Source organism: Pseudophryne corroboree, chromosome 10, assembly GCF_028390025.1.
Source record: "Pseudophryne corroboree isolate aPseCor3 chromosome 10, aPseCor3.hap2, whole genome shotgun sequence".
Lineage (NCBI taxonomy): Eukaryota > Metazoa > Chordata > Amphibia > Anura > Myobatrachidae > Pseudophryne > Pseudophryne corroboree.
Window position 1 is genome coordinate 211098305 of NC_086453.1, and position 8261 is coordinate 211106565.

Sequence of the window (8261 nt, forward strand, 5' to 3'; positions counted from 1 at the left end):
GACTACTTTACTAGTGCAACCTAAAACCAGTAGTGTACACTGACGCAAATGGACGTGTTAGAAGTTCATTATTGCCTAATGATATTAGGAATATTGTACAGTATGTTAGCATCCTAATCCCGTAGCCATTTGTCTTAATCAAAACTAATGGATTTATTCATCTGTCTGCGGCGAAGTGGTGAAGTGTTCCGCTTCCTACAGTATACTCAGAGTCCCGTGTTCGATTCCTAAAGTACAGTACGAACGCATGTTAGTTTTTTCCAGACACTTTATAATTTTTTTTAATCACATAAACCAGGGCAAAGCTGCAGCAGATGTACTGTTAAGGTTCTATGCACCATACGGTACACATACAATTCTGTTGCAGGGCAGACTCAATTGAAATGGCTACTGCCTGTGACTCCATGGAGGCTCTCAGCTATGGGGCGAGTGATGACATAGATTTTGCGGACAACGGGGCAGTGCTGAAGGTGCGTCACAATCCCCTCGCTAAAATACATAGGGGCGATAGGAATAAGTGAGGTCTATGCACATTACGGTACACCGGACTTGATCGCATAGCACACTGTCAAAATGGCCGTCGCCCCTGAACCCCCACTACATGGCAGCCAGCGCTCGGAGATGGAGTGAGAGATAGTAGTGGAGTGAGAGATACAGTAGCAGTAGTTTTGAAGGCTATGGGGCAATGCTGAAGAAGCGTCACAATCCCCTCGCCAAAGCGATAGGGATAAGCGAGGTCTATCATTATGGTACACCGGACTTGATCGCATAGCACACTGTCAAAATGGCCGTCGCCCCTGAACCCCCACTACGTGGCAGCCAGCGCTCGGAGATGGAGTGAGAGATAGTAGTGGAGTGAGAGATACAGTAGCAGTAGTCTTGAAGGCTACGGGGCAATGCTGAAGCAGCGTCACAATCCCCTCGCCAAAGCGATAGGGATAAGCGAGGTCTATCATTATGGTACACCGGACTTGATCGCATACAGTAGCACACTGTCAAAATGGCCGTCGCCCCTGAACCCCCACAGCCGGAATTCGACCGCAATTGCATATACCATGTGACATAAGCTTGTGTACAGTATCTGTCATGAGGTGTTTTTTTCACTGACACTATTATTTTTTTCTATTGTAATATACAGAGGCGGCAAACTAGCCAAACAGGAATAATCAGCTTTTGCTGAATAAAATGAGATGCTACAGTACATGCCTATATTCTGTGTGTGACTGCGGCTCTATGAAATGAAATCTGAAAATGTAAATATGAAATGCATTACTAATGTGCAGCATTATGTGTATAAGGTGTGCTACAATATTTTCTGGCGTAACATAAGGAAAGGGCACTACTGCATGGTCTAATGCAGTGGTTCTCAAACTCGGTCCTCAGGACCCCACACAGTGCATGTTTTGCAGGTAAGTTCACAGGTGTACTGTATTAATTACTCACTGACACATTTTAAAAGGTCCATACATTAGGTGGAGCTAATTATTTCACTTGTGATTCTGTGAGACCTGCAAAACATGCACTGTGTGGGGTCCTGAGGACTGAGTTTGAGAACCTGTGGTCTAATGTAAATAAAGATCAATGTGGTGGGGTGTAATGTGAATAAGGGGCAATACTGTTAGGAGTAATGTGGTACTATCATATGATGTACTGTAACAAGAATAAGAGATACTACTGCATGATATAATGTGAATAAAGTTGCAGTACTGTGTTGTGTCATTTCATCTGGGGGTATTATTGTGTTACCATGCCCCTTCCCAGCAAGAACTTGCACTGTTTTGGGCTGGCACTAAATGTGCACATTGTTCCTACAGTATTTAAATTATAGGGGGTAGGAGCGCCAAAATGGGTGATGGTGCTGGGAAAGGGGTGCAGGGTTATAGGCGGAACTAGCATCTGTGCAAGAGGGCATCAGCCGAAATGTAGCCTAGGGCATCATGTTGGTTAGGGACGGCTCTGGTAATACTGTACAGTACAGTACTTTGCATTCAATAGAGATACTGTTTGCACACAGGTTTTACATGAATCATTGGCAATGCTGCAGGAGTGTCTCATTAGGCAATCTAAAATATACCACGACTATGGGTGGGGATACAGTAGGTAAGTTCTGTCACCATAAGCTGTCTGCTGTGTATAGCAGATTTTCATCTGGGATGCATTTGTGTTTTTGTAATAAAAAAAAAAAAACATTTTACTGTACATTTAGTGGATACAGTATTTCTCCCCCATAACGGCACATCATACTGTACAGTTACCCCCATGTACTGTACTGTACCGTACCATACTGTATAAGGTAATATTTATTGGGAAAAAAATCAATATTAATGTAAAAAAAAGTATTTATTACAACATCCGATTGCATGTACTGTACTGATCAAAATGTACAGTACTCTTATTCAGAACTTATAAAACAGAAAATAACTGTTCATACACATCAATAACATTACTACTGTATAATATTCAACATTAGTTTATGCAATAATCAGACAAAGGGAATTTTATAAACATTTTTAATAATGCACCAATTAAAAATTGTAAACATAAAATATAGTACAGAACTACATATTTGTGGCTTGACCATTTCTTTCGACTATAACAGGTAATACTTTATACAGGTGATTTATATAATTATTACAATGCTCAGGTGTGAGTACTTCTAGCCAAAATTTCTTTATCCCATCCAACAGCTGCTGTTTTGTTGTTGGCTTCGCAACACTCCTAATGTACCTCTTCAATTGAGCCCACACTAATTCAATTGGAGTCATGTCTGGTGATCTATAAAAAAATAAAATAAAAAGAGTATAGAAAAAAAGTTAGTCAATTAATGACATTAAATAGAGAAAATTAAACATACGGTATTGTACTGTTTATTAAACCAAAAAATATATTTACAGTACTAGAGTGCTACCCAAAATTTTACTTGTACACTGTTGAAAGAATACTCACTCTGGTGGTGTGCGTTCCCAATTCATACCTTTCTCTTCCATAAATTTGGCAGAGGCGGAGTGTTTAGGATCATTGTCTTGGAATATCCTATGGTGAGTTGGGTAATATTTATTCACAAATGGCACCATGCATCCTTCTACTATTGTTTCTTGGAAAAATTTCTTATCCATGATCCCTACAGAAATAAAAAAATGTTGTTCATTAATAAGCAACTCATTTTATTGTGCAGTTACATGTACTCTACAGTACAGCATGTATTTTTACAGAACACAGGCACAGAATAAAGTATAGTACTGTACCTTCGAAAAATAATAGGGGACCAGCTCCTAATCGTGTTATGCCTCCCCATACATGGACTTTCAATGGATGCTTTGGGCGTGGTTTTAATGAGATATGGTTACGTTTCCGGAATGACATTCTGGAGAACCGCTCAAGGGCAACAGACGATTCATCTGTGAAAATGACATCATGAAATGTTTCGCCACTCTCAATCCATCGCCGTGCCTGTTCCACTCTCTTTTCTTTATTCACATCTCTTATCATGGGAGATATCCTGTGAAGAGCCAAAAATAATGAAATCAGATACAGTAATGAAATTACTGATTTACAGATTACTGTATATACAGTAGACTGTATGTGCAGTATACTGTATTATATACCTACTGTATACATTAAACTGTACATACATTACAGTATATACAGAGTAATATATATATATATATATACATACATACATACATACACACACAAACACAGTATACAGTATGTAATCATCACAATAAGCCGGCAATGCTTCATCGCTGTCTCTGAGTGCCTATACAGTAGGTATCTCTTTTGGGATATATATATATACATACATACACACACACACATACTGTATATAGTATAAAGTACACACTCTGTATAATGATTTATGGCATTGTTATATCACTTATCAAGGGATTATTAACAGTGAATACGTGTGCATCTACTGTATGGTTTATACTGCTTTCAGTTTACCTTGTTGCGCCAAAGGTCCATCCCATTTTCCGTCGCATCCTTCTGACGCTGGTGGCTGATATGTCCAGGTCATACTTGGAATGGAGAATTCGTTTTATTTGCAAAGCAGTACGCTCATCATCCTCACGAGTTAGTTCCTCCACAATTTGTTGCACTCTCCTACAGTACAATACAGTATGAAAAATATGAATTAATGAACAGCACAATCACAGTTAGATTACGTTTTGTTTTTTTTTCAAAAAATTGTCTATTGTATACAGCAAGTCATTTAAACATTACAGTAGTGTACAGTACGTACCATGTGCATTTTGTAGGAAATACAAATCTGGGCGTTGTTCTCTCGAAAGCATGATAGCGCACCATTTCTAAAGTGACTATAATGCCACTTTCCTTGAGCCATGCATGGATCTCTTTGATGGTTTTATTTTCTTTTTTCATGTTGGCGATTATCTTGCTCATCGTTTTGTTGATAGTTACTGGCATGTTGTCCAACTGTAATTCCTGTATGGAGAAAAAACATTTGTGAATACTGTAGTCTTTACACATCTGAAAATTTGTAAGAGTGTTATGATAAAAGTTAATACTGTACATGTTTACTATATAGTACCTGATGTTCAAATTTTAGTACTGTATAATGTACAGTACTGAAAATACCACATCAGTGTTATGGACTGCAATTAGTTTCCTGTATAAAACAGATACAGTAAACAACCCTCCTTGGAAGTGCATGGGCCCTGTGAGACTTACAGTAGTGTACAGCATAAGGGGCGACTGACATGATGTACAAGCATTACATACAGTACATGTCAGTACTGGATGTAAATTCAATTATTGCCTAACAACAATGCTGCTTACTGTATATTAAATACTGTAGGCCTAGAAATGTGCATCTCAATATGGTAGTTAAAAAACACAGGGGCCTATGGTGATAAGCGAGTTCTATGCATATTAAAAATGTCCGCCAACCGTGAACCCCCAGCACGTGGCAGCGCTCGGATATGGGTGGTCATTCCGAGTTGTTCGCTCGGTAATTTTCTTCGCATCGCAGCGATTTTCCGCTTAATGCGCATGCGCAATGTTCGCACTGCGACAAGTAAATTTGCTATGCAGTTAGGAATATTACTCACGGTTTTTTCATCGTTCTGGTGATCGTAATGTGATTGACAGGAAGTGGGTGTTTCTGGGCGGAAACAGGCCGTTTTAGGGGCGTGTGGGAAAAAACGCTACCGTTTCTGGGAAAAACGCGGGAGTGGCTGGAGAAACGGAGGAGTGTCTGGGCGAACGCTGGGTGTGTTTGTGACGTCAAACCAGGAACGACAAGCACTGAACTGATCGCACTGGCAGAGTAAGTCTCGAGCTACTCAGAAACTGCACAGAGATGTCTTATCGCAATATTGCGAATCTTTCGTTCGCAATTTTAAGATGCTAAGATTCACTCCCAGTAGGCGGCGGCTTAGCGTCTGCAATGCTGCTAAAAGCAGCTTGCGAGCGAACAACTCGGAATGAGGGCCATGGAGTGAGAGATGGCATACATTTTACAGGCCAGGGGGCAATGCTGAAGGAGCGTCACAATCCCCTAGTTAAAATACACCGGGATAAGCGAGGTCTATGCACATTACGTTACACCGAGCTCGACCGCTCAGCAACCTGACAAAATGTCCACCGACCGTGAACCCCCAGCACGTGGCAGCGCTCGGATATGAAGTGAGAGATGGCATACATTTTACAGGCCAGGGGGCAATGCTGAAGGAGCGTCACAATCCCCTAGTTAAAATACACCAGGATAAGCGAGGTCTATGCACATTACGTTACACCGAGCTCGACCGCTCAGCAACCTGACAAAATGTCCACCGACCGTGAACCCCCAGCACGTGGCAGCGCTCGGATATGGAGTGAGAGATGGCATACATTTTACAGGCCAGGGGGCAATGCTGAAGGAGCGTCACAATCCCCTAGTTAACATACACCGGGATAAGCGAGGTCTATGCACATTACGTTACACCGAGCTCGACCGCTCAGCAACCTGACAAAATGGCCGCCGACCGTGAACCCCCAGCACGTGGCAGCGCTCGGATATGGAGTGAGAGATGGCATACATTTTACAGGCCAGGGAGCAATGCTGAAGGAGCGTCACAATCCCCTAGTTAACATACACCGGGATAAGCGAGGTCTATGCACAGGGATATTACAGTAAGGATATTCATGTAAGTATATATATATAATTGTTAACAGTAAATGAAAGAATTACCGATCAAATACTGTATGAAGAAACTGTGTCAATGAACTGGAACACGTGAGGCTAGTAGAAGTTTTCACTGCAGAAACAGAGAGCAAATTATCAGGAGATTTCTCAAAGGTCGGAGACGATCCACACAGCAAGTCTGATTACGAGGAAACAGCTTTGCAAAGTGGGTAGCGGGCGGTGACTGAGATGCTTTTTTATTCACATTCAAACAAAAGGAATTCTTCCCGCTGAAAGCATGCTCTGTGATTGGTGTAGGGATGAATGCGCCTATATAAGGCACCAAACATGGTGTCGACCTAGATGGTGTCACCTTTGACATGGATAGTAAATGTAAGAAAAATTTAAAAAGTGTAAAAAAAATACAAATTGACCTTTTGACCCTGGTTAATGTTTGGGCCTTGTTTAACCATTTGTTTACCACAGATACAGTGCTGTATAGACCGGATACCTACTGCTACAGCAGCCACCTGCTATAATGTACTGTACCTTTAACTACAATAACTTAAAGTACAGTAATCTACAGTGATGTACTGTACTTACAATCCCTTATGGCCTGAAGGCGCCTTGGAGTCCGGCGGACGAGGTCGCTCCACCTCCTCTGCAGCGACCTCACGGATCTCCTCCGGTTATATTTCCGGAGGATATCCCTGCTGGCCCTCCTGTAGGCCCGCACTTTCTCCTCGTTGCTGGCGAGACTTGTGTCCCGCCAGCGCACGAGGAGACGCAGCTCACCGAGCGCATAAGGACGGTCTATTGCATCAGCCATGACTCCGTCCTTATGCGCACTGTACGTCTCAGACGTCGTGCGTCTCAGACGTCGTGCGTTCCACGCATTCAGCGACGCCCGCTGAAGATTCCCAATTTCATGTGTGAAAGTACAGCAAGCAGCGCCCTGCCCCCTCCCCATTGGTGTTGGTTTATGCCTTAGGGGACACGGACGCTCGCATTTGTAAAGCACAGTCTTTCCCATCGTCTCCCCCTACCCCCATCGCCCTTCCCCCCTGGGAGCCTACAATACTGTTTTGCTCACTCAGAATACACTCAATTCTACTCATTGCCGCTGGGTAGTGGCATTTAGCGTAAAGAATCGCTCCTGCAGATCTACTCTGATTTATGTGAAACTTGTGTGCATCCTTCCATTGGATGCACAGTATTAGAGACAAAAAAAAAAAATATTAAAGTGAATGTCACAGGAACACATAAACAAAAAAAAAGGCTGGCACTTCCTTCCCATTGGTGATGGTTTATGCCGTAGGGGACTCGGACGCTCATATAATTGCATTTCAAAGCCACGGTATTTCCCATCGTCTCCCCCTACCCCCATCGCCCTTCCCCCCTCGGAGCCTGCACAGATCATGCAGTGGACAGGGAGGGAATTCAGGTCCTGTGCAATACACGAACGCTGAAAATCTACAGTACTGTTTTGCTCAACTCATTGCCGCTGTGTAGTTGCATTTAGCGTAAAGAATCGCTCCTGCAGATGTACTCTGATTTATATGTAACTTGTGTGCACCCTTCCATTGACTGTCTTACAATGAAAATAACATAATACAGTATATTATTACAATATAAAAAAAATAAGATTTTACTCACCGGTAAATCTATTTCTCGTAGTCCGTAGTGGATGCTGGGACTCCGTAAGGACCATGGGGAATAGTGGCTCTGCAGGAGACTGGGCACAACTAAAGAAAGCTTTAGGACTACCTGGTGTGCACTGGCTCCTCCCACTATGACCCTCCTCCAGACCTCAGTTAGGATACTGTGCCCGGAAGAGCTGACACGATAAGGAAGGATTTTGAATCCCGGGTAAGACTCATACCAGCCACACCAATCACACCGTATAACTCGTGATACTATACCCAGTTAACAGTATGAAATATAACTGAGCCTCTCAACAGATGGCTCAACAATAACCCTTTAGTTAAGCAATAACTATAAACAAGTATTGCAGACAATCCGCACTTGGGATGGGCGCCCAGCATCCACTACGGACTACGAGAAATAGATTTACCGGTGAGTAAAATCTTATTTTCTCTGACGTCCTAAGTGGATGCTGGGACTCCGTAAGGAC